The sequence below is a fragment of the Sceloporus occidentalis genome, unplaced genomic scaffold, assembly GCF_023333645.1.
Source record: "Sceloporus occidentalis isolate IW3139 unplaced genomic scaffold, rSceOcc1.0.p SCAF_92, whole genome shotgun sequence".
NCBI classification, from domain to species: domain Eukaryota; kingdom Metazoa; phylum Chordata; class Lepidosauria; order Squamata; family Phrynosomatidae; genus Sceloporus; species Sceloporus occidentalis.
In genome coordinates this window covers 2,546,732-2,563,119 of record NW_028317072.1, presented here as the reverse complement: position 1 = coordinate 2,563,119, position 16,388 = coordinate 2,546,732, and the positions used below count along the sequence as shown (strand labels likewise).

The 16,388-nt window shown below is 41.5% G+C and overlaps 1 protein-coding gene across 2 annotated transcripts in view; it reads left to right on the top strand.

Annotated features, from left to right (window-relative positions):
* The window catches only part of LOC149284478 (serine/threonine-protein kinase 10-like), a 102,734-nt gene that overhangs the window by 1,322 nt on the left and 85,024 nt on the right, over nt 1–16,388 (top strand). The window lies entirely within an intron of this gene.

Genomic DNA, 16,388 nt, shown 5'->3' with positions numbered 1-16,388 from the left:
CCTTCCCCTGAGGCCGAGAGAGTGTGACTTATTGCCCAAGGTCACCATGTGAGAAGTGAGACCTGGGAAGCAGACCCTGCTGCTGGGGCTCTGAAGAGCGGCATGCCTTCCATCCGCTCCAGTGAGGAGAAGAAAGTGGAACTTTTGCCGGGTTTAGGAAGAAGTGAGGCATTGCAGCAAAGGAGGGGAACAGGACCTCCTCGGTGTGGAGAGTTCATCTGAGGAAGCAGGCTCAAGGCTTGGAAAGCTCAGGCTACCAACCTCTCTCTTTCATTTAGGCCCAAAAATGCCACAAGATCCTTTCGCCTACAAAGATACATGTCTCTGAGGAAGTAAGCTCAAGTCTAGGAAAGCTCAGGCTACCAACTTCTCTCTTTCAGTTAGGCTCAAAGGTGCTGCAAGATCCCTTGGCATATCAGTGTGGATAAGTTAGACCCAAGGCCCCTCTGCCCTCACCAGGGTAAACAGAGGGACCGGGTGGCTGTAGGATCTCCGATCTGCCCCAGCAACTATCTAACAAGTAGTTGATAACAGCCCTCCTCAGTAAAGGGGAACTCTTCTTTCTCTCCCTCCCTCCCTCCCTTGAGGATTTGTTTACTCATTCACACTTAACTTTTGTAGTGAAAGGAGGGAGAGATCTGCACATGCAGTATGGCCTGATATTAAATATTGCCCTGTTGGCTTTAAAAAATAACAACCAAGGAATGGATCCTGCAACCCAGTGCTTTCAAGTTGATTCTGACTGACCCTGACTGTATTTCAGTGTCTTCTTGGCAGGATTTGTTCAAAGGGGGTTTGCCATTGCCTTCCTTTGAGAAGCTGAGAGAGTGTGACTTGCACAGGGTCAGCCAGCGGGTTTCCATGGTCAAGCGGGGATTCAAACTTTGGTGTCTCATCCCAATGTACACATATAGGTACATATATATGTGTGTGAATGTGTATGTATATCCTGGAGTCAAACTTTGCAGCCTGTGTGCAGGGAATTTTCAAGTTACAGGACTTGCAAATGTGTACAGTGGAGCAGCTGAACATTGTAAAAAGACTGAAAGGGTGCATTGCTCTTGTCCAGCAGGGCTCTTCTCAGACCCCTTATCTAATCCAACATCCTGTTTCCCCACAGGGATCACCCAGATGCCTGGAGGAAGCTCACAGGCAAGAGAGGAAGGTGCTGCCCTCTTCTTTATCTTTCCCCAACAACTGATGTTAAGAGACACACTGTCTCTGACACTGGAGGGAATACTTAGCCGCCACAACTAATAGGCATTCATGGCTACTGTCAGATTCAAGTACAGTGGTCCCTCCACATTTGTTGGGGTTAAGAATTAAGGTTCCCCATGAATGTGGTAGGACCACATATTAAAAAACACTATTCTTTTTACCTAAGATAACACCTCTTTAGGAATCTCCAGGTCCTCAATTGCAACTCTATGATCAACATCTGCCAGATGTTGATAATAGAATCAGGAGCTACAAATGCCTAGAGAAGGAACTTTTTATCTAGGAACTTCTAGGTTCCCCAGCACAAATCTATGGTCAACTTCTAACAGAGTTGCACTAGAGAACCTACAGATTCCTAGAGAGAACATATTAATCAAACTCACAAATAATCAGATCTGCAAAGTCAGAGCCACAAATGTGGAGAGCCAACTGTACTGGCATTTGAATTGATCTGACCTGGAAAGTCTGGGGAGATGGTGATGGGAGAGTTCAGGGAGGGGGCAAAATTACATCCTGCTTCTGTTAGATTACTAGCAAACACCTCTTGCCTTTTTTACTGTGTTGGAGTGTGTGTGCGAGAGAAAACTCTATGCTATGTATTGATGGATTTAACATTTTCCCCTCTCCCTTGTTTCTAATAACTATGACAATTACTGCACAGTGTTGGGTGTGAAGTATCTTCTCTCTTTGGATGTTTGTGGTGCTTGTTTCTGCCACATTGGGCATGCTCCTGGCAGTCTCCACCCCCCCCCCTCCACCAACAAATAGTGTGTTCCTTCAAGGCAGGTGTGGAATTATTTTCTCTTAAATACGCAGTGCAGATTTAGGGGACATCCAGATAATCAATAACCTTTCCCCCTTTGTACTGTAAATTCCTTAGAAAGAGCGTTTTTTTTAGCTACTGCAAGTCTTGCTTGCTTTTATTAAATATTTTCTAGAGACAGGTTTTGACAGCAGTTTTCACCATACAGATCAGGGTTGGGCAAAGTGTTCTTCAGTTGGACTATAGCTCCCCAGCATTCATTACTGTTTGCTGTGCTGGTTATGGTGAATGGAAGTTGAAGCCCAACCATGTCTGGAAGACTGCACTAATATGCACAGCAGAAATAATGTAGTTTCACACCATTTTAACTGCCATGGCTCAGTGCTGTGAAATTTGGGGTTTTGTAGATCTGTGAGATATTCAACCTCTGTCAGAGAGCTCTGGTGCCATAACAAACTAAAATTCCTAGTAATGTAGCAGTACCTTTAAGACTATCTGGTTTTAATTTTTGCATGAGCTTTCATGACTTAGTGAGAACAGTCAAATTGGGAAAAATAGCCACTTATAGGTGGCTGTATTTTGATTACTATCCTGCCTTTCTCCCAACATTGGGATGCAAAGTAGCTTCCAACATAATTAAAAGGGTTTTGTTTAACCTGTGCTGTCTTCAGCTTTTGCCACACAAAACCATTCCTTGGTGAGGGAACCTTTTTTAGCTTTGCTGATGTTATAAATAATAGTGACTGGCATCTAAGGAGAGGCTGACTAGGCTCATTGCATGGGGAAGAATCCTGTTAGACTGGGAACACAACCCAGTTCAATTTAGTTGCAGGCAAGAAGATGTGGAGGCAATGGATAAACAAAACTTTAGCTGCAGCTTGACAAAATGTTAAGTAAGGTTAGGGTTGCCATAACCCGGCAGCCCCCGTGCCAATCACGGTTTCGGGGGGCCCCTCCCGGTCCCGGTCCGGTTTGGGCCCCCACCCATGCCTTGTTCCCGGTTTGGGGGCCTGCTCCAGCCATTGCCGCTGCTGCTAACGCGGCTGCTGCGGCGCCAACCCACCTCCTCCTCCGGCTCCGCCTTCCTCCTCTTCCTCGGCGGGCGGCAGAAGCGCCGCCGCCACCGCGCCCCCACTGGGAGGGCTTGCGCGCCGCCCAGGCCCCAGCAGGGGCCAGGGGCAGCGTGAGCGCCTTCCCCACTTCCCTCCGCACGCGCCTGCCTTCCCCGCTTCTCTCATTGCGCGCGTGCCTGCCTTCCCCGTGTCCTTCTGCGCGCGCGTGCGCGCGCACCTGCCCTGCTTCCCTCCACACGCACGCCAGCCTTCATAAGCAGGAGGAGGGGGGAGAGGAGGAGGAGGAGGAAGGAGCCGGAGGAAGGGTGCCTGAACTTAGGCCAGGGCAGAATTGGGGCAGAGGAGGAGGAGGAGGAAAGCTGAGTCAGTGGCCATTAGGTCTGCCTTGGTTTTTTGGGGTTTTTAAATTATTTTTAAAAATATAAAATACTTATTTTATTTAATATTTTAAATTTTTATTATTGCTTGTTTTTATTTTATTTTATTAATTTTATTATTGCTTGTTTTTATTTCATTAATTTGTATTATTGCTTGTTTTAGTTTATTAATTTTTATTATTGCTTGTTTTAGTTTATTAATTTTTATTATTGCTTGTTTTTGTTTTATTTTATTAATTTTTATTATTGCTTGTTTTTTATTTTATTACATTAATTTTTATTATCAAATATATACATCCCTGCCTTGTTTTTTATTTATTTTTTCATTATTTTTTATTATTAAATATACGCAAGTGCATTTTTTGTGTATTTATGGTGCTTTGAATGCTAACAAGTCTGCCTTTCTTGGCCAATTATAGTGGTGGTGATGATGATGATGATGGTGATATTGATATCAACAAGCCTCTGAGGCACGGCCAATGTAACTTGCTATGATTTTTACTAACTCATGCGCAGTGAAGAAAAACCACAGTCCCTTGCCCAAGTACACACTTCTGAGAAGTACAGTTGAACCCGAGGGGAAATACATTTCTGCCATCTGTCTAGGAATAATGCCAAAATGTCCTCCATTTTGATCATGCCTAAAAACATGCATTTATATTAACTTTTTTTAAAAAAAACTCATTTTTGCACGTCCTCCATTTTTATAAAAATGTGTCCTACATTTGAAAATTTTGCCCTACATTTGTCCTACATTTGTCCTGGTTTGGAGGTCCTCACTTATGGCAACCCTAAGTAAGGTCCAAAACACACTACAGGAATAATCCAGTTTGAGACCAGTTTAATCACCCTGGCTCCATGCTAGGAAATTCTGGGAACTGTCATTGTGTGAGATATTTAGCCTTCCCTATCAGAGAGTTCTGGTTCCACAACAAACTACAGTTTCCAGGATTCCCTAGCACCGAGCCAGTGAAGTTAAAGCAGTCTCAAACTGGATTTATTTCTACAATGTGTTTTGGAGCTAAGTCTTCCACAACTGGTATGTCAGAATAGAGTTTCAAATGGCCAAACTGGCTCAGGATGATGGGAGATGTAGTCTAACACATCCAGAAGGTACTGGATTGGAGACAGCTGGTTTAATGTATGTGTGTGGAGGGAGGAGATTAATCTTGCTGGGGGCTGATAGTGGTAATTTTGTCAGTGCAGTCTACTCTTTGTTCACCCATAGTTATCTTGGCTAGACACAAATGGATCCTAGGAATAAATGCATGCTATCTGGAGCCATATGATTAATGCATGTTCCAGCTGCTTTTGAAGACAAGAATTTGTATGGCTGCTTGAGCTACCAAAAGGATGTGTCAAGGAGTTGCATTATATGCCATAATAAGTAGCATTTCCCATTACTGCAGATAAAGCTTTTCTTTACAGCTGCTGTAAAGAAAAGCAATGAATTTGCATATTTTAGTGGAGGTTACACAGAAGATACCATTATAGGGCCAAAGTCATGTTGCAGCTTAATTAAAATTTAGTTGATAACATAAGTGAAAACTTCATTTTTGGCATTAAATCACATAAGGTCTGTTGTTTGTAAAAGGTTGCAGTTATGGACAGAAGTGTATATTGAGCAAAGTAAGATCGTCCTGTACTCAGACTTCCTAGACTAGCACTCTGGATGTGTTTCAGTCACCCATCTACCCCAGCCAGCAACAGACATACTAGCAGGGAATGTTTAGAATTGCAACTGACTTGGGGAAGGCTGTATTTAAAAGTCTCCCGATGCTAACAAAAAAACTTTTGTTCCAGGTTTGTGGGTTCTATGTATGTTTTAGTATAAGCAATTACTCCTGTTCCCTGAAAAGCCCCCAAGCAATAAAAGAAAAAAAAATGAAATAATGGATAGTGCATGTGAAGAGGTAGCTGAACTCCTCCTTGAAACTAGCTGGAACAGTATGTCAATCTGAGAGTACTCTGCTAGAAGTTATTAATCTTTTGCTACAATTCCCAGTGGCCATACTGGGAATTTTAGTCCAAAAACAAAAACTTCCAAGCCCTGGAAATAGCTTGGTCTTAAACAGACATGTTTGGACAGGTATGCCAATTTAAATAGAATTGATATTCATATGTGCCCAAAGCCATGCTAAGATTTTATTTCCCATCTGGATTATCATTGTCTGCCCTTATTTGTTTCTATTACAATCTATTTATATCTATTGCTGTCAGTGCTGCCCATTATTTCCCCTGCTTTTGTTTGCATCTGAGATGGTGAGCTCTGCTCACTGAAAAATTACGACAAAATATTTGTCAGTTTTCAAAATGCCAGAATTTTCAAAACACACTGCTCAGTGTCTATAGGGTTGCAGCCTGTTACAGGCAAAACCAGAAGACGTACCTGCTCCTGAAATTTTCCAGTAATATTGGCCTCTGGTCTCTTCCCCTTATTATTTTCTTCAGTGTTGTTTTCATTTCCAGCATAAATATCCTATCCTTATTATCACACTTTTTCGTGGCCTCTTTCACTCAGTCTCTTTAGTAGCCTTGAATCCCCTTATTTTTTGTGACATGTGGAATTGGAAAGGTAAACAAGGTTTTCGTGTTAAGTCATTGGAGTTAAAATAATTTTAAAATAATTTTTTAAAAGTGGGATTGGTGTAGCCCTGTGCCTACTTCCTTAGAGGTAAACTTCACTGAACACAGAAGGATGTGCTTCTGAATAAATATGCAGAGGATTGGGCTGTGTTGCAGGAAAATTGAAGTGTTGCCTTTTTATGACACTCAGGGATGCCTGTAGTGTGGGACAAAGTTTGGCACTTGCTATGGAGATGTCTCTTCCAAGTTGATACTGACCAAATCCAGGTAGAGTCACCATCCCATCACCTATGCTTCTAATTTTTTATATAAAAACATAATGTGATTTTTAAAAATAACTCCAAGATGGTTTCTAACCCTTTTTTAAAAAAAGAATCAGAAGCAAGTAAGGAAAACAACAGTGCAGTAGCAATTAATGAGTGAGTTGTTGTTGTTGTATGCCTTCATGTCATTTCTGCCTAATGGTGACCCTAAGGTGAACCTATCATGGGGGTTTCTTGGCAAGATTTGAAGAAACAGACACATTCAGTGGCAGGCTACAGCAGGAAATGTGCAGTAAACATTGCAATATTTGATACCTTTCTATTTGTGCAGCCTAAGGATGTGGATAGGATCCTTGGAGAGGTAAGAGCCAATACATTTTTATTAGATCCCTGCTCTTCTTGACTCATTAAAGTGACCTAAAGGAAATTGGTTAAGTAGGCAAGGGGAGTGATAAATGTCTTATTGCAGTAAAGAGGCTATAATGAGGCCATTAGTGGGGAGGGGGAACCTCCATGTAATCTTATCACAGTTATTGACCTATCTCCAATATTCCATTTTTAGACAGGGCTTTGGAACATGTGGTTTCCCAGCTCCAGGAGTACCTGGATGAAACTTGATTATCTAGATCCATTTCAGTCTGGCTTCAGGCCTGGTGGCACAGTGGTTAAATGCCTGTACTGCAGCCATTCACTCAAAACCACAAGGTTGCAAGTTCAAGACCAGCAAAAGGGTCCAAGCTCGACTCAGACTTGCATCCTTCCGAGGTCGCTAAAATGAGTACCCAGACTGTTGGAGGCAAATTAGCTTACTTGCTAATTAGCTTACTTGCTGTTCACCGCTATGATCTTTGGAATAGCGGTATATAAATAAAACAAATTATTATTATTATTATGGGGCAGAGGCATTTTTTTCTAATTAATTTTTTTATTTAGCTTTTACAATAAAACACATAAAGTCTGTAGAACAATGACAAAAACAACAGCACTTAACTACAAGGGCCAAGGGTATGTATCTGATGAATAGTTATTCTGCAGCAGAATACAAAAATGAGTTGTCAGCAAGAGCCAGAGAGTCTTGCTAGTCAAGGTGTAGAGTGTCCGTCCAATTATCAGTCTGTGAAGCAGGCAGTTGAATCCGGTGGGAGTGATGATTAGCATAGTCAATAAAGATCATCCAGTCTTGAAATTTGTCAGTCCTTTTGGGGCCAATGCAAAACCTCGTCGTAGCAGACAATTTCCCCATCGACCACATATCCCAAATTCTAGACCACCAGTTCTCAATTGAGAGGTCACTTGACTTCCAACATTTGGCTACTTCTAGTCTGGCAGCAGTAATAAGAAAAATAATCAGTTTCCAATGTTTCAAGTTACAATTACCTTTAACAAATTCTCTTGTGGAGGTGAACTGCACAGTAGTGCTATGAATAGTTTTATTGGACCAGCTTATATTCTTCAGAAATCTTGGTCACCTTAAATAATTCACAAAACTCTTCTACAGGCATAGAGGCTCAAGGCAAAGAAATTTGTTTAGAAGGGCTTATGTGTGTGCACAGCGCTGATAACCCACTAATGTCATATATTTTTAAACAATGGAGCAGAAAGGTTTTTGTACAAGAGTTGTGCTAACTGGATTTGCAAGCCATCAGGCTTTGCTTCAAGGATCTGGTTAAACAATCTTTCCATTCCAAAATAGCCCCTATCCAGAATTGTAATCGTTCATTTGGCCCATGAAAATATTGCCTGGATCCCTTGCAAAGGGGAGAGTGCAGAGCTGAATGAGTTGCCTCTGAACCTCTAGTGCAATGTTATCATGATGCTCCAGAGGCTACCAGAAAGACACCTACGCCCTTGATAAGTTGGCTGTGGCAGGATGGGGGCAGGATGTGCTTCTGTTAGTGTGGTCTGTGACTGCATGTTTTGCTAGCAAACAAGGTGCTGAAGTAACTTCCTGCTGGTTTTTCCCCTTCTAAAATGTTGTATTAATATTGCAGTTTTCTAAAACAGTGCACGTCTAATTTCAGATGGCAGTTTGCCTGTGTTGAAACAAAAATAATCAGGGGGTATCCAGCTCCTGAATTGTCTGAAAACCAAGCAAGCAAAACACCTGCCCCTTGCCTTCTGAAACCTTGTGAGATGTAGTTGTTTTACCTCCTAAATTCTGGAGGGGAGGGGTGAGGAACTGCATTTCTTGAATTAATAAGGCTAAAATTCATCTTTTGTTTCTTCAATTCAGTGTTACTTTTAATCAATAGATAAATTGTGATGTTGTGAAAGAAAAATTGCATTCTGCCAGATGAGGTGAATGAACTAGCAAATATGTCACTTGAAGGAGCAGAACCACCAGAAGCATGGGAATTACATGGCGATAAATGCATTGCATGTAAGGAGCTCATGGGTGGAATTGTGCAAAATTACATGGATAAAAATTTAGCTAACTTTGAAACAGCAGTGGATGAAAGTAGTCACAGTGGTGAAATGTTTTAATTATGGTTTCATGCAGTTATCTACTAAAGGCAAAGTTCTCTTTCCTCAGCCCTCCGCTCCCTGAAAATTCCTAGTTTCAGGCTTCTGACAGTCACATGATGTTTGGCAGGGATTCTTGGAATATTAATCCACAGAAGACTTTTTCCATGTTTTGAATGGTCCAGTGATAGTCCACATCCTATTAAGATGGGCTAGACCTGAACAACATGCTTTTGGGGTATTGGGGTAAGAAAACAGTTTTGCTAACTAACGTATTCCTTAACAATACTGGACAGTCAAGAAAAAGTGAAAGGCAATGGTTTTATGCACCTGCATTGTACGATTTCATAGGAGTATTGGGAGAAACTTGCTAGCAATTGGACCTAAACAAGGAGGTATGAAGTGAAGAAAACTGCCCTGTAGGAATTTGCATGGCTTCAAGTAGCTGTGTGGAATGGATGGCTATGTTTTGAATGGGTCCATCCAGGGACTCTGGAGAGCTAAGAATGGAAGTTCCAGAGTCTAGAAAAAATGTTTTGGGGATTACAAACCCCCAAATCCCCTATTAAATCATTATGCCTACTGTGGGCCTGGCACTGCTACATTACCCCTACTGGGCATTTAGATTCCTTGAGATTTTCAGAATGCCTCGTGTTTGGAGCTTCTTGCACAAGCCATTGTAATATTCCACAAAATTCACTGCAACTTTTCTGGGAGAACAAACACACACAACTTGCATGCACACACACACACACACAGTAAGACCCCCTTATCTGTTGGTTCACTTTATGTGGTTTTACTAACCAGAGGTCAAAAAATATAGTCAAAATATGGGGGTTGATAAAAGTGTTTTTGAACATCTCTCAGTCCTCCAGTGCAATTTTTTGGTGTACTTGGGCCAGAGGTAGACCTCCTGCCTTCGATTTGTTGTGAGGAAGCAACAAGAGGAAAATTAAAAATGAATCGCTACCCCTGCCCTCCATGGGGCGGCAGGTGAGGAGTTGCAAGGGCGGGGGGGGGGGAGTCTTCTGGTCATGGAAAGCATTGTTTCCAACCACAGTCTAAAAATATAGGGTTTGGTACTATCAGCGGTTTCAGGCATTCATGGGTGTGTGTGTCTTGAAACTTATCCCCCATGGATAAGGGGGTCTTACTGTATATGCCACAAAAATGAAATCTCCCATTCTCCCTTTTGACCCTCTTCCATCTGACTTTCCTCTCTTTTGTTTTGCCAAAACTGATCATATAGCGGTACCTAAAATCTAAGGCCCTGGTATTATCTGCAGCTTTCAGTATTGTGGACTGAGCCTCTTAAGTTCTCTTTTTGATACTGGTTTTGATTCTGGGGAGTGCTTTTATTTTGCCAATGGTTTCTTTTCCATTTCTGACATTTGCTCATTTCTACCTTCCATCATTCATTAGGTTTCCCAGCATTTTCCACTGAGTGGTCTTTGTCTTGGGCTCACTCTTCATCAAGGCCTGAAGCAGATGGGTTAGAAGCACCAGTTTCGGGCCACATTGGGGGCATGGTGTTTACATGATGCACACCCCAAACGTGGCCAAAAGCCACACCAAGCCCGCCCTAACCTGGAAGAGCAAGCACAAAAAGAAGGAGCAAAAAGCCACTCCTTGCCAGCAGTTGGGTTGAGGACTGTGTGGGGGCCTCAATTGAGGGCAGACGTGTGCAGTCGGCACAGCCACGCACCAGTCTTTCAGACTCATCTGCATGAGCCCCTAGGCATGTCTCATCCATTTTTTTATGTGTCAGTTTTACTGTCATAGAAATAATCCCTCCATTTGTCTTGCATCCTCCTTTTCTTTCTAGTAACTTCAGCTGGTGTCACACCTGACACAACTCCACCTGTAACTCAATAAAATAAATAACTCAAAAAATAAGTAAAATATGATCCCAGAACAAAAGACATAATAGTCTTTTAAAAAATAAAATTTGGATTGTTCATTTTATGATTCTCTCTCATATTCCTTTGACTCTTCAAATGTAAGTTGAAATTCACTCCCAGCAGTAACAACTACCCGTTACTGCACCTAATGGACGACTAATGCCAGCAAACCATCTCCCTATCCCAATTTTGGTACATAACCTAAACTCAAAATAGCAAATATTCTTCAGTGGTCACAGAGAACTCTTAAATCAGTACAGTTGGTGACCAAGGTGATAGAGTGAAAAAGGCTTGTTTATTGGTTGAATGTGTTCATATTGTAGGATTTCTGAAGTCCTACATTGTCAGTCACCTTTTAATCAGAAATCTGTCTCACCAAGTTAAAAGCGGTGTCAAACTGCATTAATTCTGCAGTGTGGCAGCAGCCTCACACATTACTCTTCATTTAGAAAGCTAATGAAATTTTTTTGTATGTTTGCATACTTTTACAACCTTCCTAGCGTGGAAGTTGAGATAAGTCCTCATGGTCAGAAAGACCAGACACCCAGTTTGGGAAGGTAAAGATCTATCATCTAGTGGACCCTAGGTTTTACTACTTTTTCCATCTTTGGAGCATGTCCTGCTACTATCTTGAACATGTACCAGTATCTGTGCTACCAATATATTTGCCTAAATATTTCTTATCCTTGGTCTCTTACTGTGAAGTGACATATTTTTCCACTTTTGAGGTTGTTGCTTTTTAGCATGTATGTGTTTATTGTTCCTTTTAATCCTGCCCCCCCTTTTGTCTGTCTGTATATTTTTAAATTTGTGATATACAGAATAAAGACATATGTATGTCACAAAACAAATTAGGATTCAGCATCTTTATATCATCCTCCTTTTCATTTCTTACCCACCTCTCCCCATAGATTGACATGGGAAACAGCAACACATTTATATACAACATCAATTAAAAACACTCTGCCGGTTAAAACACACAAAGTCAATTTAAAATAATAAATAAGACAAACACATATTAAAACAATCAATTTATATTTAAAATTCATGATTTAAAATTCATAGTTTAAATATCATATGGATAGGTGTGCGGAAAGAGACTGGTCTTTAATGCGGTTTTAAATTTTGACAGCATATTCAACTGTCAAATCTTTTCTAGTTTGGTGGTTCCACAGGCTAGAGGCAACTGAATAACAAGTCTTCTGGGTGACAGTTGGCAACCTAGTCCTGGCTGACTGAAGTAAATGTCTCCTATTAATGGATGTAGCAATATGAAACAGAAGTAAAAGTCTTAGCGGCGATGTTTCAGTTCTTCCTCTTGTGGAGAGAAAATTCTCCTGATTCAAGAACATTCTCGCTTTTGTTTTTTTGCTCTGATTGCAACTCAGCTTCTCTTCTCTGAATACTTAATAGTTATGCCACTCCCTGCTCTCACTGTGAAATGGAGACCAGCCTTTTATCATAAAATGAAAGTTCTATGACCCGTTTCCCAGAACATTTCTCTAATGCCTGCTTCACATATGATTTAGAGATGTATACTATTTTACTATATGAATGTATGTAGGTATATTTATTTTGGGAGAGCAGAGCTTGACTGTTATTTGGACTATTGCTCCCATGGTCCCCCAACAAGTACAACCAGTTGTCATGCTGACTAGGAGACTTTGAGAGTTGTAATTCCAAATTAGGAAATTCTCCAAGCTCTGTCATGGGGAATGGTGGCCATTAATGTGTTCTTGCTTTAATCACATGTCATGGCATATTTAATGGCATTTAATAAGTACAGGTATGACATGAAGGTGTTTTGCTGTGTAATCCATAATGTATGAAGTAGCCTTTCCTTTCTCTTTTAATGAAAGGGTTTCCTGTTGTAAGTGATCATAAATGTTGGGACTAGTTGGTTAGTCTGGTTGCTCTTAATTTTAAATATCTCCAGATTGGTTATGTATGGAACTCAATTTAAGCACTTCATGATCTAGCTATAATATGTCAGCATCAGCCCTCACTTCTGTGTTGCACATTATTGATCTAGACAGGTCAAGCACTTAATTAATTACAAAGCAATTAACCATCCTATCATCCTTCTGAGATAGTTTGAATTAGTGCATTGTAATAGTGATCAGTGCCTCTTGATATGTGTTTGATTTTTTAATTCTAATTCAGAATGAACGCATACATCAGTGGAGTTGTGGCTTTTTCGAACTACACAAGCTTGTACGAAAACACTGTGGGGAATAATAAGCAAATAAGTGCAAAGGCATTTGGAGAGTTGATAAAGAAGAGAAACAGTAATGTTCTTTTCTTACTTGCCTCCATGGTAGAAAACAACCCATAGAGGAGAGCGAGAGAGCAAAGCAGAATTTCCTTTCGTTCCTTTGTCCATTTGCCACATTTGTTAATATTAAAAACTGAATAGCATGTCTATTAAACAACTGAAACATAATTATGAGGGAGCTGGTACAGAATAACCCAATGTGGGCTAAGCACACAGTGGTGTTGTAAATAGGAGGGAAAAGCCATGTACACTGCCTTTCGTTAACTGTAGGGTAGAAATGTAACAGATATATAATGTCTCTTCCCTTTTCAGTCTGTTTAAATTGATGCATTGTTTGGTAAGCTGGGAGGGAATTTTTCTGCACTTGAGAAACAATCCTTTTACCTGGACCTGTGTCCTTCTGGATTGTGCAGTAAATCATGTGGTGATTCAGAACTAGAAAGGGGTGGGAAGAAATCTGTTGACTTTGCCCCTGGAGCCTTGTGCAATCTAGCATTGGTACTTCTCCATTCTTCAAAACTTTTTTCTTGTTTTACTGGAACCTACGACCTTAACCTTGGGCAACTTGGAGGCGGTGGCTCAGTAGTGGTTTGCAATTCTTCATTTTCCCTCTTTATGAACAGTTGTTATTCCTTATCTGTATGATGACCTATGATCACCACAATTGTCATTTCAGGAGCACATTCTGGTGCCCTGGGTGTTCTGTTGGTATATTTAACTGCAGCATGTTTTGCTGTCATTTCTTTTGGGCCTAAACACTAGATCATGGATGAGGAAACTTCAGCCCTTCTAACTGTAATATGCCATTCTGTTGGGAATTCCATATCCTCCAAATGCCCCAATTTGGTAGGGACAGCCCCAGTTAATCCTTTGCTGTCCCACTTCCTCAGCTGCTTTTAAAATGTGCCAGTCCCCCCCTCCCCCCACCATCCTTGTTCTCAGGTTACTTCATTTGCTGCACACTTAGTTCAGAGCACAAAAGTAGTTTGCACTCAATTAACTCAGCAGTAAAGAAGAGAGGGTGAAATCTTGTCCTCCACAGTAGGCACACTTGTTTTTTTTCTAAACTTGAAGAACGTCTGCCCTCATCTTGTTGTTGCCTTGCCATAGATTTTTCATCACACTCTTGTACTGCTCAGCCACATATTTCCTAGTTCTCATGTGTGAAACGTTTTAGGGTACGGAATTGTAGGTCAAAACCTCTAGGTAGCCAGAGGTCCCCTGCCCTAAATGGTTTTCTCTTGTGGCTTAGGGTGCAGTATACTAACTGGGGTTCATTGGGTCACTTCTCATCTGATCATAGTAAGGGAGGGCAGCCCCATACCATTTTAGCTCATGATCCACAAAGTTCAAAGCAAGTTACATTTGCAACAGTGTCCCAATCAAGGCATGCCATACACATGATTTTAAAAAGAACCAGTCTCATCAAATAGCAGAAATCTGAGTCATCTTAAATGAATAGTGATTTAAAAGCCACATCAACAACTTGTTTTGTGGGCCCACCTGTTGCTGCTGTCTTATCAGTACTGGAACTACAGCTTCTGCTCTCATGTTGACTATAGTATCAAGCAGACTGGCAGCTTGAAGCAGTCTCTGGCCACTCCAATGCTCATTACTCCCCATTCAGCACAGGACCACAGTGACCAGATGCTGTGGCTCTGAGGCTGGGTACCACCACAGTCCACAATGGACCACGAGCAAGGAACACTTTTTTGATGCTCCTTTTGTGGCCAGGTTTGGGCTCCCTTAGGCGGTTGCAGCACAGCTTCGGCCCAATCCAGGGGCCATGGCCCCAGATTAGTCCAAAGGCTGTGCTTTTGGCCTGCCTGTTTCAGACCTATGTTAGTAATCATGGAGCTGTATCCTGTAATGAGCCAAAGTGTCATCATTACATGTTGTGTATAGAGAAAGAAAATTGCTTAGATGTCATTAATGAGCCTTTTCTTTGCCAGTGCTGTTCCTGCATCCCTGGACAGAAAAAAAAAACATTATGAATTCAGAGAGTTATGAACTAGTAAACTGCTTTGAAAATAGAATATAGATTCTCCTTTTTCCCCACTCCCAAATATCTGAGGGACTGCTAACTAAACTCCAGTCAAATTGAAGGTGATTCATCCACAACTATACGTTGATCACAACATGATTCTTGATAAGTGGTGTATCTCCACAAATCTGTACCATTCTGTGGCTTCATGGCTAGATTTGAAAGTTCTAGATGTTTACCAGGGTGAGATTTTCAAATTCTTAAAGGGTTACTAGTGAGTACACCTTGCCTTGGCAGCAGTTGACTTTTCTGAACATGTTGCTCTTACTTTGTTTCATTGCTTTTACTTTGTTTCTTTGAGGTTTATGTGCTTTCCTTCCCTGACAGTGAAAAAGCACATTCTGGCTTGTTTCTTCTGAAGCGCTACTATATACTGTATTTTCTGGCATATAAGACTACTTTTTAACCCAGGAAAATCTTCTCAAAAGTCGGGGGTCATCTTATACGCCGGGTGTCGCTTTTTGGAGCAGGTGCTGAAACTTCCGAGCTGGACTGGAGAATCTGCGGTCACCACATATGGTGGGGGAGCTCAAAAATGGCCACAGCCACATCCCCACCATATGTGGTGACCATATGAAAGCAGCAAGGGTGGCGCTGTACAAGTACGGTAGAAGAAAATCCACTCACATGGTCCTGATGACGAGGTGAGGAGGTGCCTCACCGAGAAAGTGTAAGTGAAGAGCGCGGAGCAAGCTGCAGGTGCCCAGGATAGCCGGGGTATAGAAAAAAGGGCCATGTTTGCGCTACTGCTCTGATAGTCTTGGAGACAGGGAAGGCTGGGCAGGCAGGGAGAGCTGACCAATCCAAGCAGGATTTGTATACAACACATTTTCCTGCTAAGTACCTACATGTCATAAGCATTTGAATTAAAATTACCTTATTAAACTCAAATCTGATTTTTAATTTTTTTTATTTGGTGTGCGTTGGAAGAGGGGTAGTCTTATACGGCGAGTATATCCCAAACTCTATATTTTAACTGGAAAAGTTGGGGGTCGTCTTATACGCCCAGTCATCTTATACACCGGAAAATACGGTAGCTATGTATTCCCTTATAATATGATGCTTTGGGGACAAGCATTATCTCCACCAGAGCTTGGAAGTAGTGTTGTTGTTCTGGTGATGATGGTGGAGGTGGTGGTGGTGGTGATGATGATGATTCTGGTTCTGCTGCCTGGGGGATTCTGGAAGATGCAGTCCAAAAAGGTAACACTTCAGAGCTCTCATCTAGATAAGTGTGGTAGATACTGCTCAGCCTGTACTGGTGATACAGTGCATGCCATTACCGTCCCATAGTGTTGGCTCCTTTCTGTTTTTCAATGAGCATTTCAGATTTAAATATTGCCTGATGTGAAGGCTAAACATATATTAGACTGTTCCACTGTTTTCTCAAAAAGGAACAGCTGTGATTCATAATCCAGCCAGCCT